This window comes from Antechinus flavipes, chromosome 1 (assembly GCF_016432865.1).
Source record: "Antechinus flavipes isolate AdamAnt ecotype Samford, QLD, Australia chromosome 1, AdamAnt_v2, whole genome shotgun sequence".
NCBI classification, from domain to species: Eukaryota; Metazoa; Chordata; class Mammalia; order Dasyuromorphia; family Dasyuridae; genus Antechinus; species Antechinus flavipes.
Window position 1 is genome coordinate 424,202,588 of NC_067398.1, and position 16,578 is coordinate 424,219,165.

The window sequence follows — 16,578 nt, forward strand, 5'->3', positions numbered from 1 at the left end:
TAGATCAGTTAGACTGATTTCAATTTCAGGTATTTATTTGACTTTTGTTAAATTGATGATTAGGCAATATTTAGAGATGAAGTGATAATCACACATGAGGGTGGATAAGGGGTATAATTATAAGAATTTGGAATGAAATTTAATAAGTAGAACAAAAGATTAGTTATTGATGGTTCAATGTCAAGTTAGAAGGAGATTTTCAATGGAGTATCTTAGCAACACTTGACTCTAGGGTCTTTAACACTTTTTGTCAATAATTCCATTCAAGACATAAATGTTATTCTTAGCAAATTTGGAAATTACACCAAATTTGGAGACTGCACAAAACAGAGAGGGATGGCTAACGTATTAGATAGCTAACAAAATTAGATTAGATTAATTAGATGAGATTGACTCAAGATGCAAAAAGATTATGATGGGCTACACATTGGGCTAAGTGAAAAAAAGTGAAATTTACCAAGAATAAATAAAAACAATTACAGACACTCTATGAAAGGCTTCATTTCTAAAATATATGGAAGAATGAGTCAAATTTATAAGAATGCAACTACTTTCCTAATTGATAAATGGTCAAAGGATATGAATAGTCATTTTTGAGACAAAGAAAAGAAAACTATCTATAGTCATTTAAAAATACTCTAACCAATACTGATTAGAGAAATGTAAATTAAAACAACTGTGAGGTACCACCTCTTATATGTCAGATTGGGTAATATAATAGAAAAGGAAAATGATAAATGGGAAAAACTGGGACACATGCTTTGTTGTTTTTTTTTTTTTTTCCTTCTCTTGGCAAGGCAATTATAGTTAAGTAACTTTCCCAGGGTCACACAATTAGTAAGTGTTAAGTATCTCAGGCCAGATTTGAATTGAGGTTCTGCTAATTCCTGGAGCAGTACACTAGCCACTATGCCATCTAGCTGTCCTAGATACTAATGGTTTGCTGATGGAGTTGTGAACCAATGCAACTATTCTGGATAGCATTTGTAAATATGCCCAAAGAGCTATAAAACTGCATGTCCTTTGATCCAGCAGTCTCACTAATGGGTCTGTAATCCAAAGATATAATAAAAAAGGGGAAAGGACCCTTATAGAAAAAATTGTTTGTAGCAGCTCTTCTTCTAGTGGCAAGGAACTAAAAATTGAGTGGATGTTTCTCAGTTGGAAAATGGCTAAATAAGTTGTGGTATATGAATTAATGAGATATTATTATTCCATAAGAGATGATGAGCAAGTTGACTTCAGAAAAGCTTGGAATTTATATAAACTGATGCTGAGTAAAGTGAGCAGAATAGAGAGAACATTGTACACAGTAACATCAGCTTGATGGACTTGGCTCTTCTCAATAATGCAGTGATTCAAGAGAATTCCAATAAACGTGGCATAGAAAAAGCCAATTGCATGCAGAGTGAGAACTATGGAGACAGAATGTGAACTGAAGCATAGTATTTTTATCTTGTTTTTTTTCTCTTTTTCCCCCCTTTTGGTTTGAATTTTCTCTCACAACATGACAAATATGGATATAGGTTTAAAGGATTGCACATATTTAACCTATATGAGATTGCTTGCTATCTTAGAAAGAGAAGAAAGTAAAGAAGGGAAAAAATTTAGAACACGAAGTTCTAATGTATGTTGAAAAGAATGCTGAAAATTATCTCTACATGTATTTGAAAAAATAAAACACTTCATTAAAGACTACTAAAGTCACTATTAAAGGGAGATAAAGATATTTATCTCCCTAATAATTTGTCAAAAAACATAGAAAAATTCCTTGATTTTTTTTTTTATTTAAGACCTACCCATGATTTCTACCTACTTTCAAAAAACTGATTGAATGCTATTTCCTTTCACAAATTATCTTCCTAGCAAACGGGATTAATATGTACTCCCTCCAAATGTCTGTCTTTAAGAATCTTTAGCTATCTTCAAAGTTTATCTCAACTTTTATTTTCTCCATAAAACTAATATATTGTATTGACTAAATAGTCAATAATAACGAAGGAAGTTTCTGTACAAGATTCTGTTCATGATGAGGGGGGAATTTGGGGAAGATGACTTTTGTAGTCTTCACTTTTCTTTTAACATTGGATATTAAACTTATGTCTGTTAGAATTTTGTTTCCTTACAAAACAGCAAACCTCAGGAGGTCAGAGACTATGTCTTATCTAAACAAGACTATGCAAGCAGTAGTTATTTTTAAAATGTTTGTTGAATGATTAAACAGACATCAGACATGAGCATGAAAAACAAATGAAATAGAATTTCTAGTATTCAGATTTGGGTCACCAGGAGAATCGTATCACCCTTGATAGAAAAGAAGAAAAATCTATTTATAAGGTCAATTCTGTTCAAGCTGACAGCTGCTTTCAGTACTCTATAGGGACTAAGAGAAAATGACAAGGCAAGAGTCCAGAGAGGTTCAGAAAAAGACTGGACATGAAAAGAAAACTAGATCAAAGAGGGCTGCAGGAAAATTCTCATCAGTGTGCTTCTCATGACCTCTTCAGCTCTTTGTTGGTGTTTAATCTTCCTGGTGATGCAAAGACTGCCTGTATTTCTGGAGTTCTGTTACTGCCATTCCTTCCTTTTTTTCCAGTTCTTGTATTTGATGAGGAGGCTAGTGAGCTGAGTAGACTATGTTCTTCCTGAGACTGGTTCACCTACTCAACCTTTGTAGGTACAGGCACCTAAATAAATCTCGTATTTGTCTATTTTAGCCTGAGGTTATGACTATCAGATAATCTAAACAAAATGAGGAAAAATGTCTCAGAACAAACAATACAGTGTGCTTGGATACACTTAACTCTCTTAGGCATTGAATTTTCTACAATTAAATCCAATCAATTCTGTAGAAAGGAAAATTACCTTGTCAGTGCTTTGGCAAGCCAGTATTTTGTAACACCTCATGCATCATCTTTTTCAATGATCAGTTGTATTTATCTGATTCAATAAGCTCCATCTGTCAAGTTATTTCATTAAAGTATTTGTTGTAAGAAGGCCAGATTCCTCCATTCCCCACATGCCCATAAAGACAAGTCCTAATGGTTTAGAATCCCTCAGATTTTTCCCCCATCATTTGCATATCTTTTACAAAATTGCTATTCCCCAATAAAATATGTTAATGATAAATATTATACACATATTATTTTTTTAACTTTTATTTCCAACTGTTGAAAACTTGTGTTGTGTATTCTTAAAGTGAGAAATACAATTGCAAATATAAGTAAACACATCCAAAGCCTTTTAGCAGTTTGGTGGGCTGCCTGTGGAGCTGCCATCCTTAGATGATACATCCAGCCCATTTCTTGCCTACAAATGGAATAGAATAAAATAAAATGAAAGAAAATAGGTCCAAATTCAAATACATCCTGGCAATAGATTTTATTCTTTCTCACCCCCTCTAGAGTGGCAGCTTTTCCTGCTTAAACAACCAAGATAGATATAAAAATGATGATTTAGAGTGGGTTCCTATGTTTCATTTTTTCTCACTATGAATTTAGATATTCAAACATAAAAACTGATACAAATATATATTGATATAGGATACATGTAGCTTTTTAAATATTTTTGTTTGGTTTAAAAGCAATTAAATTTCAAGAGATAATGCAAAATATGTTTTGACCTTTTGATAGGTAAGATGTCTAAAATGTATGTCTCCCTAAGGTATTAAAAACTAAAGAATATTTTATTTATTTATATAAAAACATTCTTTTAATAATTTCTTTCTTTACATTAAGCTCATTTCTATGATTCCAAATTTATAAAAAGATTAATTCTTACCACTGGTGAAAACAATAATTTCATCAATTTTAAGATAGATTTTTTTTTTTTCGAATTCAATTAAAGCTTTAGACACATTAAGATCAGAACAATCATTGAAAATACTATTCCCTTTGTATCTGTGCAAGAAAAATGATAGACCATTATCCTTAATGATGAAATAGTGACAGCTTTCTTATTTTAAAACTCATTTCTTTCTCTGTCCATTCTCTCCCAACTTAGACCAAGAAAGGAAATTCTTTGGCTTACATTAATTCCCTGTAATCATTAAGTTATGCTTTAGGGAAGCAAAAGCCTCAATGTACTTTTTCCTAATCTGAATTTTTTTTCCTAGTCACACTCCCTCTGGAACATATTATTCTATTCTGGGTGCCACATCTATGGGGAACCTTCTTAGATTTAAAAGCAACATCAAAGGCAACTGGACATTCAGTCCACTTTTTGAAGGGAGCTTATAGAATAAAACAAGGTTTCTATTAGCTTCCTGGGCTGTTGTGCATGTTTTACATCTTTTACTTTTTCTATTGTGTGAAATAAAAGCTGTGCTCTACCCAAATAGTTTTCTATACTGAGTGATCACATGAGAGCTACAAAGTACATTTATCCATATCTGTTGAAATCAATTCTGTATTTGGAGTTTTCTCAGAATTTTAAACTCTGAATTTGAATAACAAAACAACTGAGAAATGTGACTTTTCTTGATTTCACAAATATAGTCTTTGATGAGGATTTGAGTCATGATTCATAAATAATATTTCCCCTTTACTAATTCTATATTTGAATCAAACTAGCCTAGAAGATTTTTCTCAAAATTGTATCCCATCTTCTATATGTCATAGAGATTGCTCTCCCATTGCTCTCCCATGCTTGAGACTTACTCCCTTTTTAATTCTCAGAACCCTTAGTTCCTCTCAAGGTTCAGTGGAGGATGCCTTTCCTAGAGTATGCTTTTCTTGTTTCTAAAGGTAATTAATGTTCTCTTCTTCCTGATTATTTATTTATCTGTATATACATTGCATTATAAAATATGCTTCTCTTGGATGGGGAATTTTTCTTTTTTGTCTTCATATATAATAACCATGTCAGGACTTTAGACATACTTAATATATAATAAATGCTTGATTAATTTAATTATTAAATCAAGAGCATGCAGATGAGAACAATTTCAGATGGTAAAGACCTCATGAGGTTCATGGACAGATTTCAGGGAGTTCATAAGTTTGTTGTAAGAGAAGCACTTTATGCATGTTTAAACACTCCATAAATGTGAATTATAATTAACAGAGGAGTTCTTTACTGACACAATAAAATGAAAAAGCTCAACTTATACACATTTTGACTAGATGAAATTTAACAGCACAGGGTTCTCCTGAATTGAAAGATCCCTGTGTCAGGGTAGATTGGAAAGTTATCTGTAATTTAGAAGTTTAAAGGAGTCTGGAGCTTAGACAGGTAATTTTTCACATAGCCATGAAGTTATTAAATGTCAGACAGAGAACTTGAACCAAGGTCTTCCTTGTGCTATACTGACTATTATGGGGATCACTGTGTAAATGAAAGACTTTTAGATAGAACGTTAACAGTGTTTTCTCCCTAAGCATTTTTAATATACTCATAAGCTAGAAATATCTCCACTTTATATTTTTTCCTTTCAATTGACATGTCCAAATCCATAATTAAGTGACTTTACTCTTGGATTATTTGAATAATCTCTGAACTCATTCTAGCCTATAGTCACATCTCTCTTCATTCTATCCTTTACTTCCCTACTAATAAATAATAGAATGATAATTTAGAACTTGGAATTATCATAGAGGATGTTTGGTCCAATTTCTTCCTTTTACAGATTAAGAAATTAAGGCCCAAACAGATAAGGTGATTACCCTCATCATAAAAATATGAACTAAGAACTAACCAAGGTAGGATTTAAGTCTAGTATTCTACTTCCACTATTCTTTCCACAACATTTCCATGCTAATATCTCTTCTATTATCCAAATTTCTAATATATTTTAAATAATTCATCTTTGCCTACAGCATAAAGTAGAAAGTCACATAAAGAGTAAGGGCATAATTAATGTTCACTGATTTAAAGTGAGTTTCTAGCCCTCCAGAAGCTAAACCCACTCTACATGCTCAACTTTTTTAGTTTATCAATCTCCAAACTTAATGCTTCCTCATGTAACTCATCATTGCTTCATAAAAAGTATTTTTGTGTTTGCTTTTTTTGCAAAAGTACACACTGCCTCCTTCATATGGAAGGCCTCTTTCCATCTTTGCTTCTTATCTAAATCCCTCTCATTTCTCTAGATTTATTTTAATTTTTTGTTATTCTAGGGACTAAGCTCAAATAAACTACATCCATATTTTGACCCTGATAATTTTGTTAGTATCACTCTTTATGTCATGTGAGCATGTTCAATTTGTATTTATCTGCTTTTTGTTTGATCTTGATCTTTAATTCAGTGGACCTAGTTTAATATAAAGGGCTTCTCCCCAATTATAATTAATTCTAAACCATTAGCCCTGGCCCTAGGAACCAATATCTGGCCCATGTCTCTTAAGGGGTTCTTAGTCTCCAAGAAGTACTAAGGCTAACAACAATTAAAATTAAACAGAATAAGCTTATCTAAGACATCAAGGGAAACAGAAAGGAAGTTTTTCCAAGCCCCTAGATAAGCAATTAGGGAAAACAAACAAACAAACAAACAAAAAACATCCTCACATGTACTGTTCAAAAGCCCAGAAGTTTGGTTCAGAGAGTGACTTGATGAAGTTCCTGTATTATGACTGGCATCACATGCATTGAACCAGTTTAGCATCCCTGCCTGATACTTTCAAGCATCTAGGAAGTCTTTATTGTTCCAGGGATTAACAATGACTTGCTTGTTTTAATATTCATGTGTTTCATCCATTCATACTAGTCAGGCCCATTTGGCTCATAATATTCCATTCTCACTCTTGCACTGTTTTAACATGGATCCAGGAGCCTTCACAAACTGTCTGAGTCTCTCACACATCCTATTACCAGCCACTCCCATATAACTACTGACCCAGAAGTTGCTGTTCTATACTATCTGTACATTTGCTCTAGCCTTTTTCAGAGGAGTGAAGGGAAATAATTGATGTTATTTTTCTAACCAGTGACTTCCTGTTATTTCCTCTCTCTGGTTAAAAATGTGTAGTTGTTACAAATTACATTGTGTGAATAATTTTGTCTGGAAGTACAGATTATAAGGCAGATATCATGTGCTATCTTTTTTCTTTCCTGCTGCTACCAACCTAATCCAAACTGTTAAGGATTTCACTCTAATATTATCCAAATACATTTTGAACAGGTTCATAGCTCTAGGCTTCTTTTTCCTACATTATAATCTTCTTGTGTTTTCCTGATACATGTAGGTTTGATTCTGTTCCATCCTGTCTTCTCTACATTGTCCACACTAACATCCCCCTCCTCCTAATCTTCAATTACTCCCTATCTACTAGTTTCTTCCCTGCTGTCTTCAAATGAACCAAAATTATCCTCAAACTTACAAAATCTTCACTATATTCTACTATGCCCTCTTGGCAATGATTCAATATCTCTTATCTCATTTTCAGTTAAACTCTTTGAAAAAGCCATCTATCAACCTATGTCTCTACTTCATATCTTCCCTTCTAAATCCTCTATAATCTATAGATATCACCTAAGCCTCTATCACAAGCTCTCTCTCTCTCTCTTTCTCTCTCTTTCTCTCTCTCCCTCTCTCCCTCTTTTCCTCCCCCATTCTTTTTCTCTCTGTGTCTGTCTTTCTGTGTCTGTCTCTCCCATCCCCCCTCCCCCCCACACACATATTTGTATTAATCTGCTGCAGAGACTTCTCTGGCCCCATGGGCTTAGGATCAGTTGTATTATTTCAATTTCCCCAACATTTTTCAGTATCCTTAGGATGTTGGAGAGATTTCCCTGTCCATTGATACTCTAGGCACAAAGTTATATTCCTCCAAGTTTTAGGTATCTTGAACTCCCCAGTTCCATTTAATCACTTACTTATCATAGCTTTTGCCAAGGAATATTAATTTCAAAAATTTAACAAGAAAAACATACAATCCCTGCCTCCCCATACCTGGTGGAATATAATCCTCTCAGACTCTGGGTCAGGAAAGAGGATTAGGTTCATAATTTAACTCAGTTCCTAATATCATTATTGCTTCTAAAGTACAAGTCTAATCCTCCCTTCAGCACAACCCCTTCCCAACCCTGGGGTATCCTGACCTCCTGGCTTCTCAGAGCTTCTCTGCTGGAATGCTTACAACATCTGCACTAGAATCCTAGAATCAAAAGTCATTGTGGATCTAGCTTCCAGATCTGGGACTTCATTAACTGCCCTAGACCCAAAAGAGTCAAACAAAATAGAACTAAAACTCCAAGATCATTTTTTATTGCCAAAGAGCCTGAGGATGCCCTTTCCTGCCCAACTTTCTGCATTTGAAACCTGAGGCTTCACTGAATATTAACAGAGAGTGAATATTTAAGATATTTAAAATATATTTTAAAATTCAGGAATTTCAAGCTCTATTTTCAGTTAAACTATGCTATTCCCAACTATGTGGATGCCAACACAGAATGTTTTCTCCCAAAAGTAAGCACTTGGCATTTTTTAAATGAATGCCTCCATCTTGATTGTTGCTTGAATTCATCAAAAACCTAGTACATATCTGAATATTGATGATTTTCAAAGCTAGCTATTCTCTCCAATCTTTCTGTATATCTCTAATCTCATATATCCTGTCTTTCAGACATTTTGAAATGTATATCCAATAAACATTTTAACCTCAACCCCTCCAAAAGGGAATTCATCAGCTTTCTTTCTAGACCTTCCTCCCTTTTACCTTCCCCATTACTAGCAAGTGTAGTAACACTGTCTTCCTGGTCCTGCAGACTCATAATTCTGAAGTAATCCTTAACTCCCCACTAGATCTCATCTCTTTTCTAAATTGTTAAAAGTCATTAGGAGAAATATGACTCTAGACTAGAGCTCTTATGAGGAAAATGAAATAAATGAAAGTTAGTATAAACAATCTTTTCTTAGATATTGTCTTAATGAAGGTGGCGAATCAATCCAGTGCTTTCTAAGCCTTCAGACTGCCCAGGAACTACTGAATTGTCTTCTAATCAGCTATCTAGAGACAGAATATGCTTCAGAAAGTATTAGCAAGATTGAATAGCACTGATCATCACTAACTTACATGTATTAACTTACAATCACTTAGAATAAAAAACGGATGATTACTCCCCTGTATATTTGATTTTTTTTAAAATATACTCACATAACATTGATTTTACACACGATATTCTAGAAACTTCATTCGTCATGATAAAGAGGCCATTGATCTTTTCTCACAGAGCTTACCTAACCTCTGACTGTGTTCACTCACACTGCAAATATTATTCAATGTTAGCTTATTTTCTCTTCCTATGAAGCACTTATCAGATCTCAGCTGAATTCCTGTTATTATTCTATAATAGCCTTTCTCTGACTTGACCTCTGGTTGATTTGAAAACTTGAAGTTTGAACTCCTGCTCTTTACTAAACCTGGACATTTTGGAATTTGGAAGGTTTTGTTGTTCTCTTTTGAACTCTTAATCCAAGTGTGAGACAAGATCATTAATGCAATAAAGCCTGATAATACTGTAGTTAAAAGAAAAGACAATTGTGGGAATTGAATAAGCCACTGCAAAGAAGTTTGTTTGTTTGTTTGTTTGATAAAGACATGGTGTTACATTTTAGATTAGAAATCCAGGATTATTCAGAGACCTCTGGGAAGTGAGCATGCTGTGGGTTCTTTTGTAATATCTTGATACTAAGTAGGTTATCGGTGTTAATCACCTTTACATAGCTTTTGCATTGAATTGGAAAGAGGATAAAATAGGTAAGCTTCAGAGAACTTCAAATACTTTCTGATATGTTTTAAAAGAAATGAGGTCAATATGAATTAAACAAGTGAATGTATTTAGTAATCAGGAATACTCAAGTGCCTCTGCTTATGAGATGAACCTAGTTAACCAAAGAATTTCTCCATACCCTATTGCTTTATATAATTATAACCAAGGGGTATGTCCTCATTTTCCCTGATTCTATGCAAACTTGTCTATATGTTCCTATGTTGTCTATAGTGCTACAGCTGATCAAACTTTGCATGCATTTATTACCATATTTAAGCATGAACTAGATATACAATACTAAGATTATGTCAAATATTTAAAGTATTTTATTTCTGTACAAATACTTATATACATATGTGATCTCCGCAATTTGAATGCTTTCTCTAATCATGCATATTGCCAACTGTCCTATCTATGCCTCTTCTTGTTATGATTTATCCATAATTCCAACACAGGGTTAACTATCTACCATGCAAAAGCCTTTCTTGTTTTCCTTTTATAACATAAAAATATGAGTGGAGCTTTCAAGCTGTCTACCTGGCATCCCTTGACTTTCTTACATAATGAATCTATAGTCTTTTCCTACTTTACATTTCCCTAGTAACATCTTTGAACTTTCAAGTTTCCTAACTAGTTATAGATTGTGGCATCCTCACACCCAAAATATAACTCTGTTTTTATGTGTGATATTCATTCAAAATTCTTTAAAGATGGTTATGATACATAGTCATTCTGATACACACACACATATATATACACATACATACATACACACAATACCACACAATGCTGCTTTTTAAAAGATGAACTTTTGTTTCCATGAAAAATTTCGAACTAATAAAAGAACTTTGCTGTTTCCTAAAGGCAATCTAAACAACTCTACTTTTCCTACTCAGCTCTGTGCAAAATTCACTATTTATACTGTAAGATAACAGAGGTTCTGTCATTATAGAACTACAAATGTAGATACAAATAACATTGACAAATGTTGGTAGAATAATGTGTTTGTATATATGTGTGTATATGTGTGTGTGTGTGTGCATGTAATTATAGATGTGAAAAGTAGTGTGGATTCAAAGAGAATTCACTGGAAAAAATATTTCAATTTTTAAAAAATTTTACTGGTCATCTCTTGTATGTCTGCACATGCATGCACATTAATATATGTGTGTATGTGTTCCTTTCCCCAAAAAATATAGTCAAGTACCTGATAAAAATCAAAAGTTCACAAGTAAAGAATTCAATATACTTACTACTGTATATCATTTCAACCGTTTTCACCATAAGTCATAGTTAAAAAGAATGCATAAAAGTCTCTTAAAACTTTGTATAAAACACTGATTTTTTATATGTGATGTGGCACAATGTTCTCAGTAAGATTGATTTCTTATAGAGCCATATTTTTAGCTTGTCAAAAAAGATTCACATCCTGACTTGTAAATATTCATTCCAAATAAAGTTTATGAAAATATTCCTATTAAGTGATTTCTAATTACCAAAAAGGTTTTGGTCTTATCATCTACACAAGAAAAGACAAGTGGATGAAGAAAAATTTTCAATATTTGAACTTTAATGATCATTCTACCACATTATGCATCATTCTGTCTCCCTTTCTTCTGCCCATTCTGAAATTCACTCAGACTGGCGTTTCTCGGATTCCTATGTGATATTTCAATTTTTACCTATATGCCTTTTCATTTAACATTCTCAATGTCTAAGATCCATGTCTTGCTCATTTTATAGAATTCTTCTCTTCCTTAAATATGTCACTCAAGCACCATATTCTTTATGAATTACTATCTAAATCCCTTATTGCCTTAGCTCCCTAATTACTGAGAAGTCAGATTCTATTTTTGTGCTTATTTTCTTTATTTCTTCTGTATCAATATGCATATGTATAGCAATTGATGCATGTCTGTATGCATATATGTATGTGTATCTGTGGGTATATGTATATGTGTGTATATATAATATAAGTAAATTAAATATATAAATACATATGCATATATACATTTATCATATGAATATTATACACACAATATATAATACACATACATACATGTACATATTTGTACATATAAATATATATATATATATATATATATGATTATATATATACACAAATATATGTCTGTTTTCTTATTTTATATTGTAAGCTTCTTGAGAGTTGGGATAGATTAATTCTTTATTGTTTATACTTAACTAAATTCCTGGTACACATTAGAAAATTAATAATTTTTAATTTATTGATTTATTATAAGATGCATTGTGATGTATAACATAAAATCTGTTAATCCATCAATGTATATAAATACAAAGATTATAGTATGTGTTTGCATATAATGCCTATGTCCTATTGATGAACAAATTTTAGAGCTTGTCCTTGTAAATACATTCTGACTGTCCCAGTTCTCAAGGAATTCACATTTTAAGTTCAGTATAATTACATAAAGGAGAATTCAATTCATTCTAATGAACAGGTTAGGTGATATATTATTCTCTGGCAGAGAGAAGTTCAAGGTAGATGAGAAGATCCTAAGTAGTTTCAAAAGCAATGAAAATATTCAGAAAATGTTTTTTGAAAAAAATAACACTTCTTTATATTAAAAATGCTTCTAAGTATAGATATAAATGTGTTTTTCTTCAAAATGGTAAGAAGCATCTATCTAAAAATGTCAGCAAGGATTATTTGCAATGGGTATTATTTAGAAACCTTTCTAATAAGATCAGAAATAAAACAAGAAAATGTTAGCAATAGCAATAAGAGAAGCAAAAGACATTGCAGGATTCAGAATGGGCAATGAGGTAATTAAACTATCTTTTTTTGCAGGAATATGATTATATACTTGGAAAATACCAGGCATTCCATTAAAAGATAGTTGAAACAAATATTTTATCTAAGGAGCAGAAGAAGATAACAAACAAATATGTAAGTCACCAATATTTCTAAATAACACCAACAAAACCCTATAAGAAGAGATATTAAGAGCTACACCATTCAAAATAACCATAAAGAGGCTAAAATACCTGGGAGAATGCCCACTAAGACATAGCCAGGAACTATATGAATGTAATTGTCAAACACTTTTTATAAAAATAAAGTCTGGTTCAAAAAATTAGAGAAACATTGTAAGTTGGGTGGGATAACAAACATAATTTAAAAAGTTATGTCTATCAAATTTACTTATTCAAAATCATGGCAATTAAAAATTATCAAAAATACTTTATTGAGCTAAAAACATAATAAAATTCATATGGAAGAGCAAAAGATCAAGAATATCAAAGGAAAAATGAGAATAAGGAGGTTTATCAGTAACAGATCCTAAACTGTATTATATGGTGGTAATAATTAAAACTGGTACTAATAAATAAATGTAAAGGTTGATAAAAGGAATAGATTTATAATATACTGTATTAAATGGTTATAGTAAACTGTTGGGGGCCGGGACCGGGTCACAGGAAAACGGGAAACCTCAACAGTGACTGCCTCTTCCAGCTTCCCCGAGCCTGACAGGGCTTTGGACGTCTCCCGCCCTCCTCGTGGAGACGGGAAGAGGGAATCACCAGACAGAGAGCCAAGGTGGATAGAACAGTGATGTTTATTGATGTTCCAAGTCAGCTGTGTCTCCCCGAACCCTCCTGAGCCCGCTCTTTTTATTGCTCTTATCCTTCCTCCTTGCTGTTCACCAATCGGGGTAGAGACTCCTCCCCAATCCCTCCCCAAAGGAGGAGCTCAACCTTTCTGTGCCTCCCCTGCCCCCCGGCCAGGCCAGGCTCCACCAAGCCAGCAGTGCCAGCGTGGTAGTCCAGGGATCCGGGTTAGGGTGGGCCTGACACAAAGGCGTCTCAACTCTCTCCAGGAGGTTCAGGTCCAGAGCCTCTTATAGTAAACGTGTTTGATAAATGTAAAGATTTCAGCTTTTGAGATAAGAATTCAATGTGTGGTAAAAATTATTGGGAAAACTGGAAAACATTATGGCTGAGACCAAGTACAGACCAATATTTTATGCCATCTACGAAGATACAGTCAAAATAGGTACGTGATCTAGATATAAAGGGAGATATCATAAGTAACTTAGAATGCAAGATGCATTGCCTACCAAACTTATGAATAAAAGAACATATGAATAAGCAAGAAATAAAGAGCATTGTAATATGTAAAATGGGTAGTATCAATTACATTAAATTAAAAAGGTTTTTGTTTTGTTTTGTTTCTTACACAAATAAAACCAGTGAAGTCAAGATAAGAAGGAAAGAAGAAAATTGGGGGTGGAAAAGATTTTGTGGACAGTTTTATAGATAAAGTCCTCATATCTAAAATATATAGAGATATTTGTCAAATTTATAATGTGTTATTCCCTAGTTGCTGAACTGTCAAAGAAATGAGTAGACAGTTTTTTAGATGAAGAAATTAAAGCAATATATATAAAATGCTTTAATCTTTATTGGTTAGAGAAATGCAAATTAAAAGAACCTGGAGATATCATCTCACATCTACTAGGTTGACTAAAATGACTGAAGAGAAACATAACAAATGTTGGATTAGTTGTGAAAAAATTGGATCACTAATACATTTTTGGACCCATGAGCTAATCCAAAATTTTGGTGAGCAAGCTGGAATTACCAAAGAATTACCAAATTACCAACCCAAAGAATTATAAAATTGCCTGAACCCTCTGACTCAGCAATACTATTAAGTTTATTTTCTAAAGTGATCAGAAGAACAGGAAAAGAACCTATATCATTTAAAACATTTATTCCAACTCTATGGTGACAAAGACTGGAGACTGAAGGAATGTCTATCAATTAGGGAATGACTAAATGATATATAATTGTGATGGAACCTTAGGTGATTTTTAAAAATAGTGAAGTTTTTTTGAAAAAAAAAAACACGAAAAGATTGATGAAAAATGAAGACCGAAATGAGCAAAACCAAGATAACATTGTATATGCTAACAGTAATATCTATTGAAGAATAATTCTAAATGACAAAACAATCAGAGTATTATAAATATTCAAATCAACTAAAAAGGATTTTTGAATGAAGATGCCTTTCACCTCCAGAGAAAGATTTAATGATTAAAAGCATGCATAGAATGTTTGCACAAAAATAAACACAAGTATATGTGTGTGAGTGTGTGTATGTGTGTGTGTGTGTGTGTGTGTGTGTGACAGAGAGAGAAAGAAAGAGACAGACAGACAGACAGACAAAGAGATTTCTTTTTTGTTTCCAAAATTATTCCTTTTATTTCAGGAGGAAAAAAAAAAGACAGATAAACACCCTCCCTCCCTCCCCCTAAATTAAAGGATTTGGGGTTCCACTGAGTTTCTAAGCCTCTCTGTTTCTCTTCTATCAGTCATAATATTTTAAAAATTAGCTTTGTTCTTCCCAATAGTTTAAATCTACCCTGAGATGAGTACAGGGGTAAGGATCTAAGAAAAGAGACACCTCTCCTTAATAGACTAGTGATACCTTCCCCCAGAAAAGGATGAAAGCCTAGCTGATTATAGTAGTTAGGGAGATGAAATGTAGTTATGTTATTTTCTTTGGGAAGGTGAAGAACTGAAGACCATTTACTTTTAACCTGACATATTTATGTATTTAAAGTATATGTGACAAAAGACTAAGATTTGGGAGAAGTCAGTTCTCAAATTGGGAAGAGAGACAGAGAGACAGAGGCAGAGAGACAGAGAAAGAGACAGACACAGACACAGGCAGACAGACAGACAGAAACAGAGAGAAACAGAGACAAAGAAAGGCAGAGGGACAAAAATAATAGAGACAGACAAAGACAGAGGTGATCATATCTCTCTTCTTGATCATAGTCTCTCTAGCCATCCTGTTTTTCAAACATCAACTAGAAAAAATGAAGAAACAAGAAGTGTTGGGAATCAGAGAAAGAATTTGAACTCACTGTTCTCTCCAAGAGAAATTTGAGAAAGCAGGAAATAATATTGCATGGAAAAAGTGATCAGAACGTGTGTGGATTTTACAGCAACGAGCCATGCCTTGGCAACCCTGCAATGGATTTCCATTGGGGTGAGAAGCTCTGTCAAAGCTGTCTCCTCTAGGACACTTTGAGGACACTCAGCTTCCTCCTGCAGTAGATCTGCTTGTTCTATGGCCTTCAGCACACTTTTCTTAGGACATTGCCACCCATCAGAATGTCATCTAAGATGAAGTAGGCCTTTTCAAAATTGAAGATGATGTTATTTTTACATACACTGCCAAAACATCTGCACACATGTGGTGAGTTCACTATCTTGGCTCTCAGTGGTGAGGGAGAAGTAGAGGCTTCCATATCTCTTATAAACAGCTTTGGGGTCTCTCCAGTCAGGAAGTTGAATATTTTGGGCATTCTGACCAGCATAAAATTTGGAACCATCTTTTTTCTCTCCTTGTCTGACATAGCCAAATACCATTTCTGCAGCAACAGCTTCTCTGTCCACTGAACACCTGCAAGAATCATATCATCCTTCAGCCTCTGGCACTATGCATCCTTCTTAGGCCTCCTTACTGACTCTGCTTCCTCTCTTTTCCTTCTCTTACTGCTAGCCAAGGCCCTTCCTCCACCCACTCAGCCACAACACTCCAGGACCACCTATGGCCTTTTTTAGGTGTGCTGTGGGAAGAAGGGGTGGGAAGGAGAACTTAAAATGTAACAGAAAATAAATTAAAATATATGGGAGAGGTAAGAGAAGAAGTAATGGCAGGGTGTCTGTTCCCTGATGAAAACAATAGTAGATCTAAAGTTGAAAGCTGAGTGTTGCAGAGCAGTGATTTTTTTTTTTTTTAATAAGAATATTATGGTTAACCTGATATTGCCATTGGTCACTGGTGGTGAAATCACGGGCTGGAGATTGCTTAGT

The 16,578-nt window shown here is 33.7% G+C and overlaps 1 pseudogene; it reads right to left on the reverse strand.

The window, feature by feature from the left end:
- Positions 1–3,243: 3,243 nt before the first annotated feature.
- LOC127546348 (AP-1 complex subunit sigma-1A-like) lies at positions 3,244–16,178 on the reverse strand (annotated as a pseudogene).
- Positions 16,179–16,578: the final 400 nt, after the last annotated feature.